Source organism: Macaca nemestrina, chromosome 18 (genome assembly GCF_043159975.1).
Source record: "Macaca nemestrina isolate mMacNem1 chromosome 18, mMacNem.hap1, whole genome shotgun sequence".
NCBI lineage: Eukaryota > Metazoa > Chordata > Mammalia > Primates > Cercopithecidae > Macaca > Macaca nemestrina.
In genome coordinates this window covers 3029932-3050249 of record NC_092142.1, presented here as the reverse complement: position 1 = coordinate 3050249, position 20318 = coordinate 3029932, and the positions used below count along the sequence as shown (strand labels likewise).

Genomic DNA, 20318 nt, shown 5'->3' with positions numbered 1-20318 from the left:
CACGATGCTCCACGTCCCCCTGAGCTGGGGCAGGGTGGCTCAGTGTCACTGGGTCCAGCGGTCAGGTCAAGTCTTGTTGTGATAGCCTGTCGGCTTCCAGTGTGCCTCATGGTCTGGCTGGCAACTGCCATGGTGCCCAGGAGCTGCAGGCCATACAGCCTGGCTGGTGTCTGGACCAGGGGCTGGGTCAAGAGCAAACTCTTACTTTCCAACGGGCAGTGCTTCCCTTTGAGCATCTGCCTGGAGACCATGTCGATGGAAAAGAAAGGTCTCCAAAACCCACGTTTGAATGAGTGTCGTCAGACTTGATTTCAGTCGTCTATTGTTTGGAGGTCAGCTCTTCAAGGGGCTGAAACTCTTCTCCAGTTAATGATTGGGAGGTTTGAGCTGAAGGTAGCTTTTCTTGGAAAGTGCTCCTGATGGCCCTGGCAGCATGCTTTGCTGTTTTATGTGTTTTATGTCTCTCAGAGGGTGATTGATATCAGGGTCCCCTTTCCCTAGAGCAGCCCGTTTGATGGGGGTGTCAGCTTCCCTTGTGTTCTGTAGTTGTGGACTCCTACTGCTTCCGTGGCCCTCCTCAGCCATCCCGCTGACTAATGGGAAACCAAGCTGTTCTTGAGTGTGGCTTAATGGTGCCTTTCAGGTGAGGTCCTGTTCACCGTGGAGGAACAGTGCTGCCCCACCGCCTGGCCAGGAGCTTCTGTGTGACAGCTGTGTCGATGCCTTTGCCAGACTTGTTGGGTCTGGAGGAAAGTCAGTGTACAGTTACGTTTTTCCAGGCCCATGAATTAGCCTCTCACATTTTGTCTTTTAAAAAATCATTCATGGGCCAGGCATGGTGGCTCATACCTGTAATCTTAGCAACTCAGGAGACTGAGGTGGGAGGATCACTTCAGCTTAGGACTTCGAGATCAGCCTAGGCAACGTAGTGAGACCCTATCTCTATAAAAAATTTAAAAAGCCGGGCACGGTGGCTCATGTCTGTAATCCTAGCACTTTGGGAGGCCGAGGTGGGCGGATCACGAGGTCAGGATATCGAGACCATCCTGGCTAACACTGAAACCCCGAGAACGTGGAATGTGGAGTTCCACAGTGGATGGAGCAAGACTCCATCTCAAAAAAAAAAAAAAAATAGCAACTCTCAAGGGAAGATTAATTTGAGATCTAGTTACATTTTCATATCCACCAAAAACAAATCCAGGCTCAACTGAAGGATACAGCACATTGTTCAGTCACTAACGAGTGTTTAGAAAAATGTCAACATCAAAATATCCAGCATCCCACACTCAAAAGTGCTAAATGTAGCAATCATTTAATTAGCAAATAGATTAAAATGCAAATGAATCTTATAGCAAAGGAAAACAGATGGCCTGTGGGTTTCTCCTCCCATGAAGTCTCTCTTCAAGAGTCACCTCAAGCCTTCCAGAGCTGCACACAACAGCTTCACTCGTGAGACTAACTGCCAGGTAGACAAAAACTGATTTTTTTAAGCGCAGTCATTCCGCTGTGGAACTCCACTGTGAATGGTCTCAGCCTCCCAAAGTGCTGGGATTACAGGCGTGAGCTACTGCGCCTGGCTGGAGTAACTTCTTGCCGAATATTTTAGTAATATAAATCTTAGTCTGAATTTCTGTGTTGCCTAGATTCCATGTAGGGGAATGGGCAGGTCAGAAGGGCGTGGCCTGCGGTGTGGCGAGGCGCTAATAAGTGCTGCATTTTTCCCCCAGCCCCTCCTGGTTCCCTGGTGAACATACATCAGCCTCAGATGGGCAGACCCCCTACTCATGGTGGGGCTGGGAGTGTGGGCTCTGTAGTTGGATTCTGCTTGAGAATTGGGCGTGACCTCACTGTGGAGCATTTGACTGGACAAAAACTTGCTGTGTACTCAGTGTCCCCATCTGTAGAAAGGATGCTGATGGTACCCACCCCCAGAGTTGTTTTCAGGACTAATCACGATAATACATGTAAAATGCTCAGAAGACTGTGTGGCAAACAGCAAGCACTTAATAAAAAAATTTTTTTTTAGCAGAGAAAAATGGCATTTTATTGATTTTAAACAATAGCATTTAAAGTTATACTTATAAGTGGCACGCAGAAGATACATGCAGAGTTTAAAGAATGAAAATTAAACTCACATGTGCCCACTAACTTACTTGAAAAACAGGATTTACCAGAAGGCTCGAGTGGCCCTTCAGATTGTAGTTTCTGGCCCCACCCGTTCAGAGGTAACTCGCATCCTGGGGTTCATGTTGATCAGTGGTGTTTAAAGTATACCTGTAGGAAGTTCCAAAGTGCGGGAAGTGAACAAAACTTCCTTGCAGAGAAATCTTGTACTTTCCTGTTTCATCATATGTTTGTGTGACAAATATACAAAGACAGTGTTGAAGATGTGGGTTAGTGAACTTGAGACCTGGCGCTTCCTAAGGCTGGCAGCCCAGTTGAGCCTGAGGACTAGACTTCGGACAGTTAGCAGTTCCCGCCTCGTTGCCCTCTGTGTGCCCTGGGTAGGTGAGAGGCTCCTTGGGAGGCCAGTGGAGATGGCTGTGGGAGGAGAGATTGAGCAGCTGCCCTTGGAGCTCATCCACCCACGGCTCCTCCTTCCCCTCGTGGAGAAATAGAAACAGCTTTCCTCCGGCCCTCACCTGTTGCCGGGGCTTCCGTGCTGGTTGGGGTGAGCTGCGTTTTGCTGAGTTGCACCGTGAGAGAGCATTGGCGACCACTTGCCTGCTGTGGGCCAGCTCCCTGTCTGCCTGTGGTCACGGACCAGTGTGGGCAGAGCCTTCGGACATGGGTTGCTGGTACGAGCACACCAAGAATCCAGTGTCATTCCCTCATCCCATGTCATTAGCCTCATTTTATAAAAGAGTCTTGATGGGTTGGAGAGGGGTGGCTTATTCACAGGTAAGCTGTAAGCCTGGAACCCGACGGGGCCATTGGTTTTGCTGCTTCACCACAGTTGTCCTTGGTAGTGGCAGCCTGGGGGGTGGAGGAAGGTAGTGGCGTTCCCTCCCTAACACCCCGTGCCTCCGCCTGGTTTTCTGTACTGGGCCTAGCTTTGTGGAGTTTCCTGGGGTGAGAGGAAGTTTTTACCAGAATGTTCTTTGCCAGTGAGCACAGCTGACCTGAGGGCAGTATCCCTTTGAAGGGATTGTAGCAGCCCTGGTTGGATTGTAGCAGCCTCCCACAACTTTGGTCCGGGGGCCTGGAGAGAGCAGTTCCTGCTTGCCGTGTGTGAGAGTGTGCGTGTGCTGGCTGTGCCTGTCCACTGCATTCCCAGGCTCCAGAGCACACACTGCCATTCAAAGGTAGCTTAGCTTTTTGTTCGGGATCCTTTCTCTTGCTGGCTGCACTGTTCATCTGCGGGACAGCCTCTTGACCATAGGAGGCACCCTCATTTCCCTTTTTTTTTTTTTTTTTTTTTTTTTTGAGACGGAGTCTCGCTCTGCCGCCCAGGCTGGAGTGCAGTGGCCGGATCTCAGCTCACTGCAAGCTCCGCCTCCCGGGTTCACGCCATTCTCCTGCCTCAGCCTCCCGAGTAGCTGGGATTACAGGCGCCCGCCACCTCGCCCGGCTAGTGTTTTGTATTTTTTAGTAGAGACGGGGTTTCACCGTGTCAGCCAGGATGGTCTCGATCTCCTGACCTCGTGATCCGCCCGTCTCGGCCTCCCAAAGTGCTGGGATTACAGGCTTGAGCCACCGCGCCCGGCCTCCCTTTTTTTTTTTGAGTTGGAGTTTCGCTTTTGTCGCCCAGGCTGGCGCGATCTCTGCCCACTGCAACTTCCACCTCCTGGGTTCAAACGATTCTTCTGTCTCAGCCTCCCGAGTAGCTGAGATTACAAGTGGCCGCCACCACACCTAGCTAATTTTTTTGTATTTTTATTAGAGATGGGGTTTCACCATGTTGGCCAGGCTGGCCTCAAGTGATCCTCCCACCTTGTCCTGCCAAAGTGCTGGGATTACAGGTGTTAGCCATTGTGCCCGGCCTGATTTATCTCCTGTGTGTGAGGGATCTCAGCCTTTCTATATAGTTTTGTCCTCAAAGTTATAGTTGGGCCTTCTAATCCAGTAGATATTTAAGGCATTTGGAAAAGGGGACACACTTCATTTGGCTTTGAAAGGCTTATTTTATGATCCAATGACCATTGGTTGAGAAAACTTGATGTATGTGTCTTCGGTGTTACTTCGTTGTGAAAGTGCTTCCAGCCGGCTCCAAGGCCTGCGCAGGTGAATCTTGTAGGTAGGTGAACTCAATAAATCCTCATAGCAAGCTTGGGAGGTCAGCCCTCTGGCTCCCTGACTTTCAGATGAGGAATCTGAGTCACAGAGAGCTGAGGTAATGCGCCCAGGGACGGACTGCGAGCGAGTGGCAGAGCGGGCGTTCTGATGTTGCACTTAGAACAGCTCTGTCTCTTTGAGGCCCAGGACTAGTTCAAGCGCAAAAGGCTTAGACAGAGAGAGTTTAGTAACTAATGACTGACTAATCTTTTGGATCTATTTACTCAGGTGATATTTTGGATTTTAGTCTTCTGCAGCAGGTTTGTAGGGGGGAAAAAGGAACCACCTTAGGAGCCAAGACATGTTTAAGTAATCTAGTTGCAATTATTCAAATATCGGATGTATAGAGAACAGTGGCATCCTCCTGAGGCTGAAAGACTGTTTCTCATTGCACTAACCCCGAGTCTTTGGAAGCTTCCAGCTTCCCAAGCTAATTTCTTCTGTAAAATCCTTGCTTGACCAGGTGTGGTGTCTCACACCTGTAATCCTAGCACTTTGGGAGGCTGAGGCGGCAGATCACGAGGTCAAGTGGTCGAGACCATCCTGGCTAACACGGTGAAACCATGTCTCTACTAAAAATACAAAAAATTAGCCAGGCGTGGTGGCGGTTGCCTGTAGTCCCAGCTACTCGGGAGGCTGAGGCAGGAGAATGGCGTGAACCAGGAAGGCGGAGCTTGCAGTGAGCCGAGATTGCACCACTGCACTCTAGCCTGGGCGACAGAGCGAGACTCCATCTCAAAAAAAAAAAAAAAAAAAGATTTAAAAAGTAGCTGGGTATGGTGGTGTGTACCTGTAATCCCAGCTACTTGGGAGGCTGAGACAGGAGGATCATGTGAGCCTGGGAGGTCGAGGCTGCAGTGAGCTCTGATTACTTCACTGCACTCAGCCTGGACAACAGAGTGAGACTCTTATTCAGTCAGTCATAAATATATGAATACAACTAAAAACATAAAATTGTTCATGTATGAGAGTTTACTCAGTGGCTCACTTGTCAGTTTTTCATAAAGCAATGTGTTCCCTTGAATCTCTGCTGAAATGGAAGCGTGTCATGTGTGCTTTTCCCTGGCTGGCCTCTAGCTCTGCACCTCCATAGGTGCTGCTCTCCATCTGAGCTGGGAAACTGGGTCTGGGCTGGCCCCTGCCTCTGGTGGAGACGCAGCTGAAGCCCACCTTGCTGGAGGCCAGAGTTTGCCACTGTCCTGTACTCCCCTCCTGCTGCGTCCTTGAGCTGTGCTTGGGGGCTCGGCACACAGATGAACTTAAAGCCCGTGTTGATCTGATGCACGTGGTGGTGGGACAGGTGTGGAGGGGGGATGGCGTGGCAGAGACAGGTGGTGCTCTCCCCTCCCCCACCCGTGGAACACTGATGGCGGCTTATGGGAGCGGCCAGGTTAATTTGCAGCCACGCTGTGGTGCCTGGGACGGTACAGTGTGAAGTGCCAGCTCCTCCTGCCTCCCTTCCCTTGTGTGAGTCCCTACAGCTCAGTGCAGGCCTGCTGTTCTGCAGTCCAGGGCAGCCTTGGAGGCCCTGTGCTGTGTCCAGGTATGCCCATGGCTGGCCGGCCTTGCGAGGACAGCCCAGGCCCATTACGGTTCTTGCTGGCCCCAAGCCTGGTAATTATAACTTTCTTCCCACTGAGTCTTAATTCAAGACTTTACTTTGTTCCTTGTGAGCCTGCGAGTCCAGAGGGGTCCATGCTTCAGGGAAGCCAAAGCCTGGTGCTTGCTTCGGCTGCTCAGCCAGGTTCTCAGACACATGAGAATGTTTCTCCACCCTCAGGGCTGCAGCCCACCTTCTACAGAGCTAGGAACCTTAGGCTTCACGTTATGTTTAGCTTGGATTTGTGTCATAAGTGGGCTCGATGGCTCAAATTTGTAATCTCAGCACATTGGGAAGCTGAGACCAGAGGATTGCTTGAGCCCAGAAGTTTGAGGCTGTATTGAACTATGATCGATTGCGCCACTGCACTCCAGCCTGGGCAACAGAGCAAGACCTTGCTTCCTTGCCTCCAACAAAAAAATTATCATAAAAGAAAAATCCATAATCCCAATATTTTAATGACCGTGCTTCTCATGTTGTGGTTTTCTTGTTAGTCTCTTCTGTAGCTGTGCCTGTAACACTTTTGCAATGTTAGCATCTGTAACAATTTTGTATTCTTTCATATATATATATATTTCACTTTTCAATTAGATGTAATTTCAACCTTATAGAAAAGTTGCTGGAAGAGTACAGAAAATTTCCACATCCCCTTAACCCAGATACACCACTTGCTTTAATTTTGTAACCATGTTTCCATAGTTTTTATATCTATTTTTAAGGACTGTGTAATATTTCATTGAGTGTCTATGTGCCAGCTGACTTAATCTCTTCTTTGTTGTGAGCATGTAGCTGTTCTAAGCTTTTGCTATGATACTCAAAGCTGCAGTGAGTGGAATATTTCATAAATGTGACTTTAAAAGTCATTCTCTTAGGCTGAGCTTCTAGGAGGGATTCAAAGGGTGATTTCTATATGTCTGAGAGATTTTGTATGTCGGTAATACTTGATAGTATTTGAAGTTTTTTTTTTTTTTGAGGAGTTTTGCTCTTGTCTCCCAGGCTCGGGTGCAGTGGCGCGATCTTGGCTTACAGCAACGTCCGCCTCCCGGGTTCAAGCGACTCTCCTGCCTCAGCCTCCCAAATAGCTGGGATTACAGGTGCCCTCCATTATGCCTGGCTGTTTTTTTTTTGTATTTTTAGTAGAGACAGGGTTTTGCCATGTTGGGCAGGCTGGTCTCCAGCTTTTGACCTCAGGTGATCTGCCCACCTCGGCCTCCCAGAGTGCTGGGGTTACAGACGTGAGGCACCACCTGAAGTTTTCTTAATGTTCAGTTTATTAAACTCTATCTGCTAAAAATGTTACCGAGCATTTAAAACGTACTGGAGGCCGGGCGTGGTGGCTCAAGCCTGTAATCCCAGCACTTTGGGAGGCCGAGACGGGCGGATCACGAGGTCAGGAGATCGAGACCATCCTGGCTAACACGGTGAAATCCCGTCTCTAATAAAAAATACAAAAAAAAACTAGCCGGGCGAGGTGGCGGGTGCCTGTAGTCCCAGCTACTCGGGAGGCTGAGGCAGGAGAATGGCGTGAACCCGGGAGGCAGAGCTTGCAGTGAGCCGAGATCTGGCCATTGCACTCCAGCCTGGGTGACACAGCAAGACTCCGTCTCAAAAATAAATAAATAAATAAATAAATAAAACGTACTGGAAAATGAAAATGTGTACATTTTATTGATCAAATTCTTTTAGATATTTATTAGGAAGCCCCTTGGTCATATTTCATCAGTACTGTGTGTTTGGTTAACTCTTTCTTGTTTTTATACTTTTTTTTCTTTCGAGATGAGTCTTGCTCTGTCGCCCAGGCTGGAGTGCAGTGGTGCGATCTCAGCTCACTGCAAGCTCCGCCTCCCGGGTTCACGCCATTCTCCTGCCTCAGCGTCCCGTGTTAGCCAGGATCGTCTCGATCTCCTGACCTCGTGATCCACCCGCCTCGGCCTCCCAAAGTGCTGGGATTGCAGGCGTGAGCCACTGTGCCTGGCCCGAACTTGTTTTTATACCTTGTCTGGAGTTATAATGAATTTAGCAGATCTGTAAGAAAGAGAAGCCTTTCTCCTCCTAGCCACGGTGCTGGTCCAGAGCCAGAGTGGGGTGTGTCTTCTGGGTGGCCCTGCCTCTCTCTGCCCCCGGAACTGGTGCTGTGCTGCAGGCGCTGCCCAGCTCCTCCTATACTTGCTGCCTGCAGCCTCCCTTCTCCACCTCTGTGTTCCTTGGTTTGGGGTCACAGAATGCTCTGTCTACATTTGTTTTTGTCTTTCTTATGTGTCTTGCAATCTTTTTTGAAAGAAAAAACCAAAAACATATTTTTTTGACGTAGTATCTGACTCTCTCCTAGGCTGGAGTGCAGTGCCACAGTCATAGCTCATTGCAGCATTGACCTCCTGGGCTCAGGCAGTTCTCCTGCCTCAGCCTCCCATGTAGCTGGGACTACAGGCACACATCACCATGCTTGGCTTATTTTATTTTATATTTTTTTTGTAGACAGGGTCTTTCTGTGTTGCCCAGGCTGGTCTTGAACTCCTGGCCCCAAGGGATTTTCCTGCCTGGGCCTCCCAAAGTGCTGGGATTACAGGTGTGAGCCACCCCGCCCGGCCTAATTTTGTATTTTTAGTAGGGAAAGGGGTTTCTCCACGTTTGTCAGGCTGATCTTGAACTCCCGACCTCAGGGGATCCACCTGCCTCTTCCTCCCAAAGTGCTCGGATTACAGGCCTGAGCCACCACACGTGGGTATTTTCAGTGTTTCCAAGGATTGCAGCTTGGCTGGCGACAGTCCCTTCAGAAAGGCTTCGCTGCTCCTGTGCTGGCACAGACGCAGGAGACCCTGTGTCTTCAGACATAGCACAGACTTGAGGACCCTACTGAGATGGAGTCAAGAGCTCTCTAGGGTTCTTTGAGTGGGAGTTGAATCGGAAACCACCATCAGCACGCCTGGGCTCGCCTCGCCTTGTTCTACTGCAGTGTGGGGGGGCCATTGTCACCACCGTGAGGACACGATGGGGTCTGGGGAGGGATTGTTATGACTGTGGGTGCGCCTTGCACGTCTTGCCGACCTAGCTTTGCACACTGATCTTCCCTCCATGCCCGCTTACATTGTTAATTGGGTTTCTGCCCTCCCTCCTCTCCTTCGTATTTCTGTGTCTCATTGACAACTGTTCTGTAGTCGCTTTGTTGACAGTTGCCAAACTGCTTTCCAAAAACATTTCCACTGCAATCCCGGGTTTTGGTGCCAGCCGCAGTGGTGTGAGTACTCTCGCTTTATTATAGTCTTGCCAGCACTGGGCGTCTCTGTGTATCATAAACACATGTGATCACCACTCTTATCTCTCCATCCCCTGGTAATTAAAGATGTGCCGTGTATCTCTGCTCATGTTACCTTGGCCTTGGTGGGAGTTGGCTGGACCAGGCTCATGCAGCTCGAGAGAGAGGAGGAGGGCGAGGTGCTGCCCAGTGGAGTAGCGGGCATCCATGGCATGGGCAGGACTCGGGAGAGGAGGCCGGCAGCTCACAGCAGAGCACGGGGCTCAGCTGGCCTGCCCTGTGCTTAGGGGTTGTTTTTGAGCGTTGAGAAGAGGTCCTTACACCTTAGTCCATGCATTGAGGACAAGGCTGCAGCCTTGAGCCTTACCTCCTTTTCCTCTTTGTCCTGTTTGAAATGCTTGTTCCCTGGTGCTGTAAAGAAATAGTATTGAACATTATTTAGTAAGGCCATTTTTACTTCCTGTAGAAAGGGTACACTCACCAGCAGTTTTGCCACGAGAGTGCACCAAACAAAGGAGACAGGGTCAATTATAATCTGACGTGTCCACGCTGCTTCTGTGTCTGGTTTTCATTGGCTGGAATGGGACCTCACATTCTGTATCTGTCCTGATTGGCTAGCAGCTTAGAACTTTTAAAAGAGGCAAAGGTAGAGGAAAACGAAGGAGGAAGTAACTTGTGGAATGCTGAGAAAGGTAAAAACACTTTCAAATAAGGAAGAGGAACAGGCTATGACCTAATGTTTGATTGGACCAGTATAAGCATGTTGGGGCAAATATTTAGGCTAAATTGTGGGAGCTGAGAATACAAAGTACATTGATCATCACGGCTAGCAGATATTTAAGAACGTTAGCACAGGTCTTTGAATACGTTTAGCTTCTAAGAGAAGTTACTATTTATTCCTAATTAAATGGGGACGAAAGGCTTTGAAGAACCTCTACTTTACTTTTCACAGTCCCCCAGTATGACGCCGTGCCCATCCAGTCCAGCATGGTGTTATGTTCCTGCCCGTCCCCATCAATGGTGAGGACCCAGACTGAGTCCAGCACAGCCCCTGACATTCCTGATGGCAGCAGGCAGGGCCCCGCCGTGGACAGCACCGCATCTGAGGCGGCCTGAGGACTTCAAGTTTGGGAAAATTCTTGGGGAAGGCTCTTTTTCCACAGTGAGTATTTGCTGCTGCTGTGTGTCAAACGGGCATGATTTCCTTGGGAGGTTCACCTTCCTCGGGGCTTACCGGAGACTCCCACCAAGGCTGGTGTCCTTCAGGGCAGGAGGTTTCAGGCCCCTTGAGGGGTGTCATCTGTTGTGAAGGCCTCTTGAGTCTTTGGGGGCTGGGTAACCCCAAGCAGATCACGTGATGGGTGTGGCTAAATATTTAACCTGGTTTTGTAGATGAGAACGTTAGATACATCTCTTGATGGTCTGCGGAGGTTTTTTCTAACGCCGTTAATTTCATTTTAACCTGGCATCGGCAAGTTACATTCTGTGTCCTTGTGTCCCACTGGCAGGGCCCTGGGAAGCTTTTTTTTTCTTAGGTTGAAAGTATCTCTCCAGAGGCTTTTGGGGACATTTATTGACCTTTTTTTATTTTTGTTTTTTTTAAATACATAAAACAGTACACTCTGGACATTTGCTGGAGACACAGCCTCCAGATTCTTGTGTTCCGAGTTTCACAAACAGAAGTATTGTCGCAGTACTGTCAAGTCACACTTGTTACCTGTCTCGGGGTGTTTTTTCCTCTGAAAGCAAAGAAATGAAGGTTCAAAGCAGCTGACATGGGACGCTTTGCCGACGTGGGACCCATGAAGCCGTGTGTGGCTGTGGATTTAGTGAAAGTTGTAACAGGTTCAGGGGAGGCCTGAGCAACTCGGGGTCACCGTCTCCATCTGGGCCTCTATAAAAGAGACGGAGTCCCACGCCGCCACCGTGGTCGCCAGGGTGGCCGCCGTGTGTGTGCTAGGGCCATTCCAGGGAGCCCTGGGGGATCCTCACTCTGGACAACCTGGGTGATCTCCTGCATAATGCTTTCCTGCCTGACCTTTGCGAAGAAACCATACGTGAGGCTTATTTTCCTTTTTTACATATATGAAATATTTCACAATGCAAAGAAAAATATGAAACATAGCTTACCCATATTCCCGACATATTGCTTTAATTAATGTTAACTTTTGCTGCCCTTGCACTTTAGATTTTTTAAATTGCAGCTTTTATGAAATAATTTTGTTTATAAAAGGATTATGCCCTCATGAAAAATACCTTCAACCAGGAGACTAGTCCCCAAAGTTTTGGGACTCAGATCGTTTCAGAAAGAAGAAACTCTTTGGAAAACCTTGGGCATTGTGCATGGCTGCTTACAACCGTCCAGTGAAAGACGAGGCCTCCTCTTTTCTCAGCTTTACTGGTTTCCTTGAGACAGAGTCGTGCTGTGTCGCCCAGGCTTGAGTGCAATGGCATGATCATAGCTCACTGCAGCCTCGACTTCCTGGGCTCAAGTGATCCTCTTAACCTCAGCCTCCCAAGTAGCTGGAATTACAGGAATGCACTATCATGCCCAGCTAATTTTAAAATGTTTTGTAGAGACGGAGTCTCACTCTGTTGCCCAGGCTGGTCTTGAACTCCTGGGCTCAAGTGATTCTCTCTTCTCAGCCTTGCAAAGTGTTGGGATTACAGGCGTGAGCCACTGTGCTTGGCCTCAGTTTTACTTCCTTATATTTCTCTTTCCAATTTAAATTTAGTTTATTATGGATGTATTTATCCTTTTAGAAACAGGGTCTTGTTCTGTCACTGAGGCTGGAGTGCAGTGGTGTGATCATAGCTCACTGCAGCCTTCACCATCTGGGCTTATGTGATCCTCCTGCCTTAGCCTCCTGAGTAGCTAGGACCACAGGCATGTGCCACCATACGCGGCCCTTACATTTATCTTGACTGAAAAAGGAAGACTTATTTGTGAAATTGCCTGTTTCCCTGGGTTCCGTAGGTGGGTGGAGAGCAGGCACTGTCCCTCCTGGGGCTGCGGTCCCAGGCTTTCTGAACATGCACCAGGAAGGTGCCCGGGAGAGCGCTGTGAGCCGGAGGCTCCTTCCTGGGGCTGTTTGGAATCCACAGTACTGGTTCTCAGATTACATATGTGACCCTCAGTTCTTTCTCAGCTTTCCTGAAATAGAGATCACATAAAAGTTGACTTCCAGGGGAGGAGGAAAGGACAGTGATAGTTACGAGGCTGGGCAACAGCCAGGTGCAGCTCCGGAGAGCCGGGAGGCCCCCTGAGAACGGCCACAACCTCCAGGGAGGAACACGTCACGCGCCATTCTCTGGAAGAGGATCCTTCCTTCCTGTAGGAAACCTGCTTACAAAGTGTTGAGTTTAGACAACAGAAAGATCACGTCAGTATCCCCTTAGAAAGGGTTCCACTGAATATCCGTGCTCATTCACCATTCTTTCTTCCTTTTTTCTACTTATGAAGCTAGCACGTGCTCTCGTGGAGAAACGTGACCTCGCAGAAACGCATAAGCTAGAGAGGGGATCCCTGCCCGGCCCACGTCCCCTCCCTCCCTGGCAGCTGAGAGCCATCCATGTGTGGCGTGTTCCTCTGGGAAGATCTTGAGTACACAGAGTCCCCAGAATCCAGCTTCGTTCTTCTTGAGCGCCGCAGGGCGTCTCACGTGGTGCTTTCCGGGATCTCTTCTGACTCCTGCCCCGGGTTGCAGCTCAGAGCCTGGGGCCAGGTGGACCTGGCCCTGTGGCCTCCTGAAGGTCTTCCTGCCAGCCCCCAGGAATGTAACGGGACAGGTTTCCTCTGCTCCCTGCTCCTCAGGCCGTCCCCCTGTGGGTGTCTTAGGAGACACTTGTGTACCACTTGCTGGTGGTGGGGCCTCCCTGGCACAGCTGTCTCATGCGCTCTGGCTAAGCTGCGGGCCCACCAGGAATTTCCAGTCTAGTGCCTCAGGGTGTGCCCCAGGCTAGTCCGAGTGGGGGGTCTCTCCCCTGTTCAGGGTGCCTTCTTTGCTGGAGTGTTCTGTCTCGGAGGTGGGGTTTGAGTGCAGGGCTCAGGTGTGCTACGCAGAGGACAGGGCAGGAGGCCTGCTGGCATCCCGGGAAGGTGGCTCCCTCTTGTGGGCACGCAGGGCCATGCATTGTTGGTTTAGTTCCCTGTGTCCTTTACAGCCAGGCTGTCTTCATAGTATCCGCAATCGCCAACACACGAAATGTGTGATAACACTTATTTCAAAAAATGACAATTCAGGGCAGCTTTTCAATGAATGTATACTAGAAGGACGTATTTTTTTCAAAGAAGCCCCGGTGCCCTACCACTTGTGGTGGTACCACTGTCTTCCTACTCTTCGCGAAGGGCGTGGCAGTCGAAGAGGCTCCTGAATTTATACTTGGGTTGCGCCGAAAACAATGGAGAGATGGATACGTTTTCCGTTAGCCATTAGAACACATTAACACGAGCATTGGCTTTTAGCTCTATTTGTCAGTACAAGACCCAAAATATTTCACTGTAGGTTCAAACCTTCAGTGGGGACAGGAAGCGTGTGTGTGGCGCAGAGGGAGGGACTTGTCAGACCCAGTGTCCTGGTTATTACATTGTGTTTCTTTTTCTCTTTTTCTCCTTTTCTTTCCAAACCAGGTTGTCCTGGCTCGAGAACTGGCAACCTCCAGAGAATATGCGAGTGAGTATGGGCTGCAGGGAGCTGTGCGTCTGGGAGCAGGGCCAGCGACTCCGTGCAGGGCAGCCGGGGTGGCAGGGCCCGGGTTTCTGTGCTGATTTCAAGGGTACAGGACACTGTTGGCTTTAGAGACCTCCGGGCTTGTATGTACAATGTTTGAAAGACTTTAATTTGACCAGTTACCTTTGTGAGTCACGTCTTTAGTGTTTTTTGTTGTTTCTGATAGTAACTCACTTCTCTCTCACCTGAAGTTAAAATTCTGGAGAAGCGACATATCATAAAAGAGAACAAAGTCCCGTATGTAACCAGAGAGCGGGATGTCATGTCGCGCCTGGATCACCCCTTCTTTGTTAAGCTTTACTTCACGTTTCAGGACGACGAGAAGCTGTGTATCCTTTGCGTGGTTGGTGCCGTCTGAAGCCCGTCTGTCACCCCTCTCTCGGAATCAGACCCTGTGTGTTCCCACAAGCAGCCCCCGCTCCCTGCCGAGTGGGGTCCCTCAGGCCACTGACATTCAGGGAGGCAGCCGAGGCAGCGCCAGGGTGTGGCTGTGAGTCTCCACAGGACGTTACCTCCCAGAGAAGCCGTTGATGCGGCTCCAGCACAGTCCCCTCTGCTGCGGCTTGCTTGGTCGGTGTCCCTTGCTCCCCTAGAGCGCCATCTTTTGTGTTTTTAAACCTTGGCTCGGGAATCTGGGAGGCAAGGCCCGGTGGAAGTTGGGGTGGGCCCCACCTCTTCCCCATCCAGCTCACCCGTGGGCCTGCCAGTGGCTGGGCTGGCCACACTGTCCTCGCCTCCAGCAGGTGCAGTCTGCATCTGCTCTTTTCCTCCCCTGCCACCCTCCAAGCTGGCCCAAGTGTCGTGGCCTTCCCATCCTGCCTGGAGAGGGGCCTGAGTCCTTCCACCTGTCCTCCCCGTCTCTCCCGAGCACCCGGCTCTTCTGTGTTAGAGCTTTGCTCTGGCCTGCTCCCACTCTTCGCACCATCCTGCAGCTCCTTCGACTGCCGGCAGAGTGTGTGTGCTCTCTTTGTTGGGAGGCGCTTGCCAAGTGCAGGTTGATGGGTGATGGGGATGTGCTGGTATGCTGGGGGACGTCTCTGCCCTCGAGAAGCTTCGATGTTGGTGGAGGAGCTGGATTTGCACAGACTGTCCGTGTCAGAGGCTTCCCGGCAGCAAGATGTGCTGCCAAGAGTCTTAGGGCTGGCGGCAGTGTGGGGCTCTTTAAACTCCTGCGCAGGAGTGGGTGGGGGTGGGGGCATGAAAGGCTGTGATGGGCTGGGCCCCTGAGCCCTGGCAGCCTGGCACTGACTCTGGACTTCCTTCTCTTTGTGGCGGGGAATGTGGTGGGGTTTGCTCTGGCTGCTCCCAGGCCAGGCGGGAGAACAGGCAGGAGAGCAGGGGCAGGGGCAGTGGTCGAGGTGTTTTGAACAGACTGGTCAAGAGAATGGAGTCAGGGGCAGCTCCGGGGAGTTGGCCCTCAAGCCTAGTGCACAGCGGTGTCTGCTGCTGAGCTGGGAGAGACCGGGACGGGTACTGGGCTGGCATGTCATGCATCCACGGGTGCCACTGTTCAGGTCTGGGTGGACACTTAGGTGCTGCCAGCAGAACTCCAGGAGGAGTCAGGGCCATGAGGACTTTCACAGCGAGCTGGCAGGCTGCCCAGAGGATGGCTCCTCTGTGGGTGGAGCCTGGGTTCCCCCAGTGCAGGGGGTGAACATGAGGAGGGGCCCACCGAGGAGAGGAGATTGTGACGGGGTGTTGCTCCTTTGATCCTGAGACCCAGAGGCCACGGGATCAAACGGTTTCTGATGGAGGGTGCTGGCTGCCCACGCAGGGGCTTTGAAGCGGTCAGGTGCACACAGCCTGACCCGTGCATCTGCCCTGTGCCAGTTGTTGATGGTGGGTAGGCAGTTTCTTGGGGGGACCGTTCAAGGAAGAGTAAGAGGTGAGGAAATGGAGACGATGCAAGGTGCTTCCCTGGGATTTTGCCTAGAGAGGAGCAGGGCAGTGGCTGAACAGCTGCCAGGCACGTGGCCCGGGGCGGGCTTTGCTGTTGGTTTGTGGAAGGTTTTAGAGAATGCTGGCCTCCAGACAGGCCTGCTGTCCTCCAGTGTCATCCCTGTTCCTGCCTCTGTCCCCTGCCCTCTGTGACTTCTTCACGGTATGTTCTCTCACCTTCACAGCTGCCCCAGCCCCTCTTGGGTGCCCCCGGGCCCTGCATGTCTCTGCCCCCGTTTGAGCCACGGGGGTCCCTCTGGGCTTCCCGCAGAGCCCTCGGAACACGGCTGCTTGTTGGTTGTGAGGCTGCAACAGAATTGCACACGCTTGACCTCTCCCATCCTGTCCGCCCAGGGGCTCAGAGTCCAGAGGAGAGCGAATTTTGCTGACTGATTTCCACTTGGGATTGGCCATAGCAGTGCAGGTAGTGGGAACTCCAGATCTTTGTCCAGTGGTCCATGTTGCCCTTCGTCATTAAGTCAAATTCCAAAGCCCCGGGAGGTTGTTAAGGTTCACTCACCGCTGAAAGGAACGAGACCCAGGGACTTAGGCCCCACCAGGCATCCTCGGTGTGGGTTGTATTTAGAGATGGGCCTGTACAGGGGCCACTTTGGGCAGCCTTGGTTGCAAGTCCCTTCCCTTCTGGGGTTCTCCTCGTTGCCCTGAAGCTTCAGGTTCATCCTTGGTGGGAGATGATGGTACCCTGGCAAACAGAAGCCAGAACTGAGCCGGCAGGCCAGCCTGGCTCTGAGCACAAGCCCCACTTCCTGGCCTCGAGAGCCACTGCTCAGGGCAAGCAAGGACTTGGGTCCCCGTGTCCTGGGCTGCAAGTAAGTGTGAAGTATCTGGAGGTTTCCGGTAATGGGGATAGACGTTTGCCGCTCCAGGGGAATCTGTATATGGGGTGCATTTGTTGTCGGCCTTAAGTCCTCTTGGAAAAGGAGGCTACAGATGGGGCCATCACAGAGCAGTGGTGCCCCGAGGAGGGGGCCCTCCCAGACACACTTAATGAGTGTAGAAGTTCACGAAATGGCTTTTGTCTTACAAAGTGTGTCACTTGGCCAGGCGCGGTGGCTCACGCCTGTAATCCCAGCACTTTGGGAGGCCGAGGCGGGCAGATCACAAGGTTAAGAGATGGAGACTATCCTGGCTAACATGGTGAAACCCCGTCTCTAGTAAAAATAGAAAAATTAACTGGGCATAGTGGCACGTGCTTGTAGTCCCTGCTACTCGGGAGGCTGAGGCAGAAGAATCGCTTGAATCTGGGAGGCGGAGGTTGCAGTGAGCCGAGGTAGCACCAGTGCACTCCAGCCTGGTGATAGAGTGAGACTGCATCTTAAAAAAAACCAAAACATAATGTGTCACTTTATCCATGGAAGGAGCCTGCAAGGAAGGGGCGGTGCCACGCATGGATGCCCTGTCTCAGGGCAGGGGCTGCCGCACTCTCCGCCCCCCGCTCCCCCGGCCCCCAGGATCTTTGTGCATTGAAGCCTGCACGTGAGTTATGTGTGCTTTTTAGTCAGGGTCTGTAGGCCCTGTCTCCAGCGGTCCGCTTTCACTGAAGCCACAGACACCGCCAGGGGCCAGAGGGGCAGTCGGGGCTGAGAGGCTCTGTTCCCGTTTCCTTGAGACAGTGTAATGGTGTTCTTGATGAGAAACCCCTCATCAATGCTGGTGCCTCATCTTGGAGCTGGGGCCTGGGGTGCCCGTCAGATCCAGGGACATGACTTTCTTGGGCCACAGGTACTTTCAGTTTGCATTTAATTAAAACCAATTCTGATCAGTCTTTTAAGGCTAGTTTTCAAGAAATGACTTTTACAAAATAAATACATTAGCCAGGCGTGGTAGCGCCTACCGATATTCCCAGCCACTTGGGTTGGTTAAGGAGGGAGGATCGCTTGAGCCAGGGAGGTTGAGGCTGCGGTGAGCTATGACTGTGCCCCTGCACTCCAGCCTGGGCAGCAGAGTAAACCTGTTCCAAAACAAAACAAAAGATTTTTACACTTCCTTAACTGCACAATATTCAGATTTCGGCCTTAGTTATGCCAAAAATGGAGAACTACTTAAATATATTCGCAAAATCGGTTCATTTGATGAGACCTGTACTCGATTTTACACGGCTGAGATTGTGTCTGCTTTAGAGTACTTGCACGGCAAGGGCATCATTCACAGGTAACCCTCGGGGGTGGCTGGGTGGGGTTTACAGGATGTCAGTTTAATGATTAGGGCCAGTGACCATTTGGCTCACAGGCCACAGCTGATGCCCAGATGGTCCCCGCCCTTGAGGTCAGCCTGGTTGGAGTGCTCCCTGGATGGGTGTGACTGAGATGCCTGCCGGTGCCACAGCGGGAGCGCCAAGGCAAGGCCACACGTCCATGGAGCCCTGACATGGAGAAGCCGTCCTGCAAATGCCACATCAAATGATTTCGTGTCTTTCCCGGCAAGCTAATGATTCTTTTCACCATCTTGACTGATGCGTTTTATCTTTTTCTGTGGTACCTTCTGTGTGTACTTCTTTCTGGTCTGATTTTCCATGACTTTCTGATAAAGTCATCTCAGAAGTGTGCACAGCTGTCATCTTGTGTGTTAAAAACGATAGATTATACTTCATTAAAAAGCTAATTAGAATGGCATGGAGATGTGAGGCGGTAAATCCCTACTGTGTACAGTCAAAACTTGTTGCTTGTGAGCTTTCGGCCCGTATCCCCTGGTTGTCAGCCTGTAAGGATCATAAGCATTCATTCGTTCATTTTGTTTTCAGCAAAATTTAGAGTACGTAATAATGTTGCTGTTTCACGTATTTCTTCTCAAATGTGAAAATCTACTTTTACAGGGACCTTAAACCGGAAAACATTTTGTTAAATGAAGATATGCACATCCAGATCACAGATTTTGGAACAGCAAAGGTCTTATCCCCAGAGAGCAAACAAGGTGTGTGAGTTTTATTTCTAGCAGAGCCTGGCTGCGTGCTTAAGATGGAGAGCGACTTCTGAGGAGTGTGTTGCATTGTGTCATCTTCATTAACGACAGAGGTGGGGACACCTTGGCTGTCCTCAAACCGATCTTGAACTTTCTCTGGGCAAGACCCTGCCTTGCCAGCAGGTCTTCCTGCGGGGGCCCCAGGCAGTGTGTGCTGGTGTAGAGGGGGAGGGTACTGGTTCTCCTCAGCGTCTGCTCTGGTTCATCCTCCCTACTCGTCTTCTGGACAATGCGGGGAGCCACATTCGTACCCAGTCACCCGTGTGCGGGACTGGGAGCCGTGTGGTCAGCTCCTGGCTCCTCCTGGCTGTATCGCAGGTAGGATCTGGGGGCGCACATCCCTGTACCTCAGTGCCCTCGCTCCGTTACCTGTCCGTCTGTCTCCCTGCTGGCCACGTGCATGTTTGTCCTCACGAAGCCCCGGTCCTGTTCCCAAGGGTAGTTTCTAGCCTTGGACCCTGTTGTGGCAGCTCCATCGGAGATGTTGCTGAAAGTCCACTTGGGCCAGAGAAGTGGCCTAGGTTGTCTGAGCCAGCTGGGGCGTCTCGATGCCCTTCAGGTGCTTATTGGGTAAAAGTCATAAACTCTGGAGGTGTAAAGAAAGACAGTTGAAATTCTTTTTTTTTTTTTTTTTTTTTTTTTTGAGACGGAGTCTCGCTCTGTCGCCCAGGCTGCAGTGTACTGGCCGGATCTCAGCTCACCACAAGCTCCGCCTCCCGGGTTTACGCCATTCTCCTGCCTCAGCCTCCCGAGTAGCTGGGACTACAGGCGCCCGCCACGTCGCCCGGCTAGTTTTTTGTATTTTTTAGTAGAGACGGGGTTTCACCGTGTTAGCCAGGATGGTCTCGATCTCCTGACCTCGTGATCCGCCCGTCTCGGCCTCCCAAAGTGCTGGGATTACAGGCTTGAGCCACCACGCCCGGCCTGACAGTTGAAATTCTGAAGGCTGCTCCGGAGTGCTGGGTAGAGAGAAGATAAAGCCTTGGGGTGAGGTTTGGGGAAGCTGAAGGCTGTTGTGTGCATTATAAGTGATCTTGAAGATGAACCTCGGGTGATTGCTGGGGTCTGTCTGGGTCAAGAGGCTGGGTCCAAGGGCCTCCAAGTGGTGCATGAGCCCCTGCCTGGGCTTGGGGTGCCCGTCAGAGAAAGGCCTCCCTAGAGAGCTCTGGGGGGGTCAGAGGTGCTGGAGACCGGTTTGGAGGGACGTGAGTGCAGGTTTGTTGGTGGAAGAAAGATTCAGATAGAAGTGACCGTGTTGTAGCTGCTCTCGTGTGGAAAAGGGGAACCGTGATCACGGAGCGGTGGTGGTTCTGGCCTCATCTCCACAGACGGCGAGCTGGCCCCCAGTAGCTGGAGGAGAGCACAGCTGGGGGGAGAGCAGGCCCTTTAGCAAGGCAGGCACTCCGGACTCAGCTCGGCGTTTCTGTTTCTTAGGAATTGGCCCTGTACTCTGTGTGCTGGGAGGTACCCAGCTGGTGCCTGTGGGGCCTCTCTTGGCACCTTGAGGTAGTGGCTCGTTTCCTCCACTGGGCCGTATCTTTCC

At 51.5% G+C, this 20318-nt stretch overlaps 1 pseudogene; it reads left to right on the top strand.

Annotated features, from left to right (window-relative positions):
• LOC139355410 (3-phosphoinositide-dependent protein kinase 1-like) overlaps positions 1 to 20318 on the top strand; it is a 55398-nt pseudogene that overhangs the window by 17149 nt on the left and 17931 nt on the right.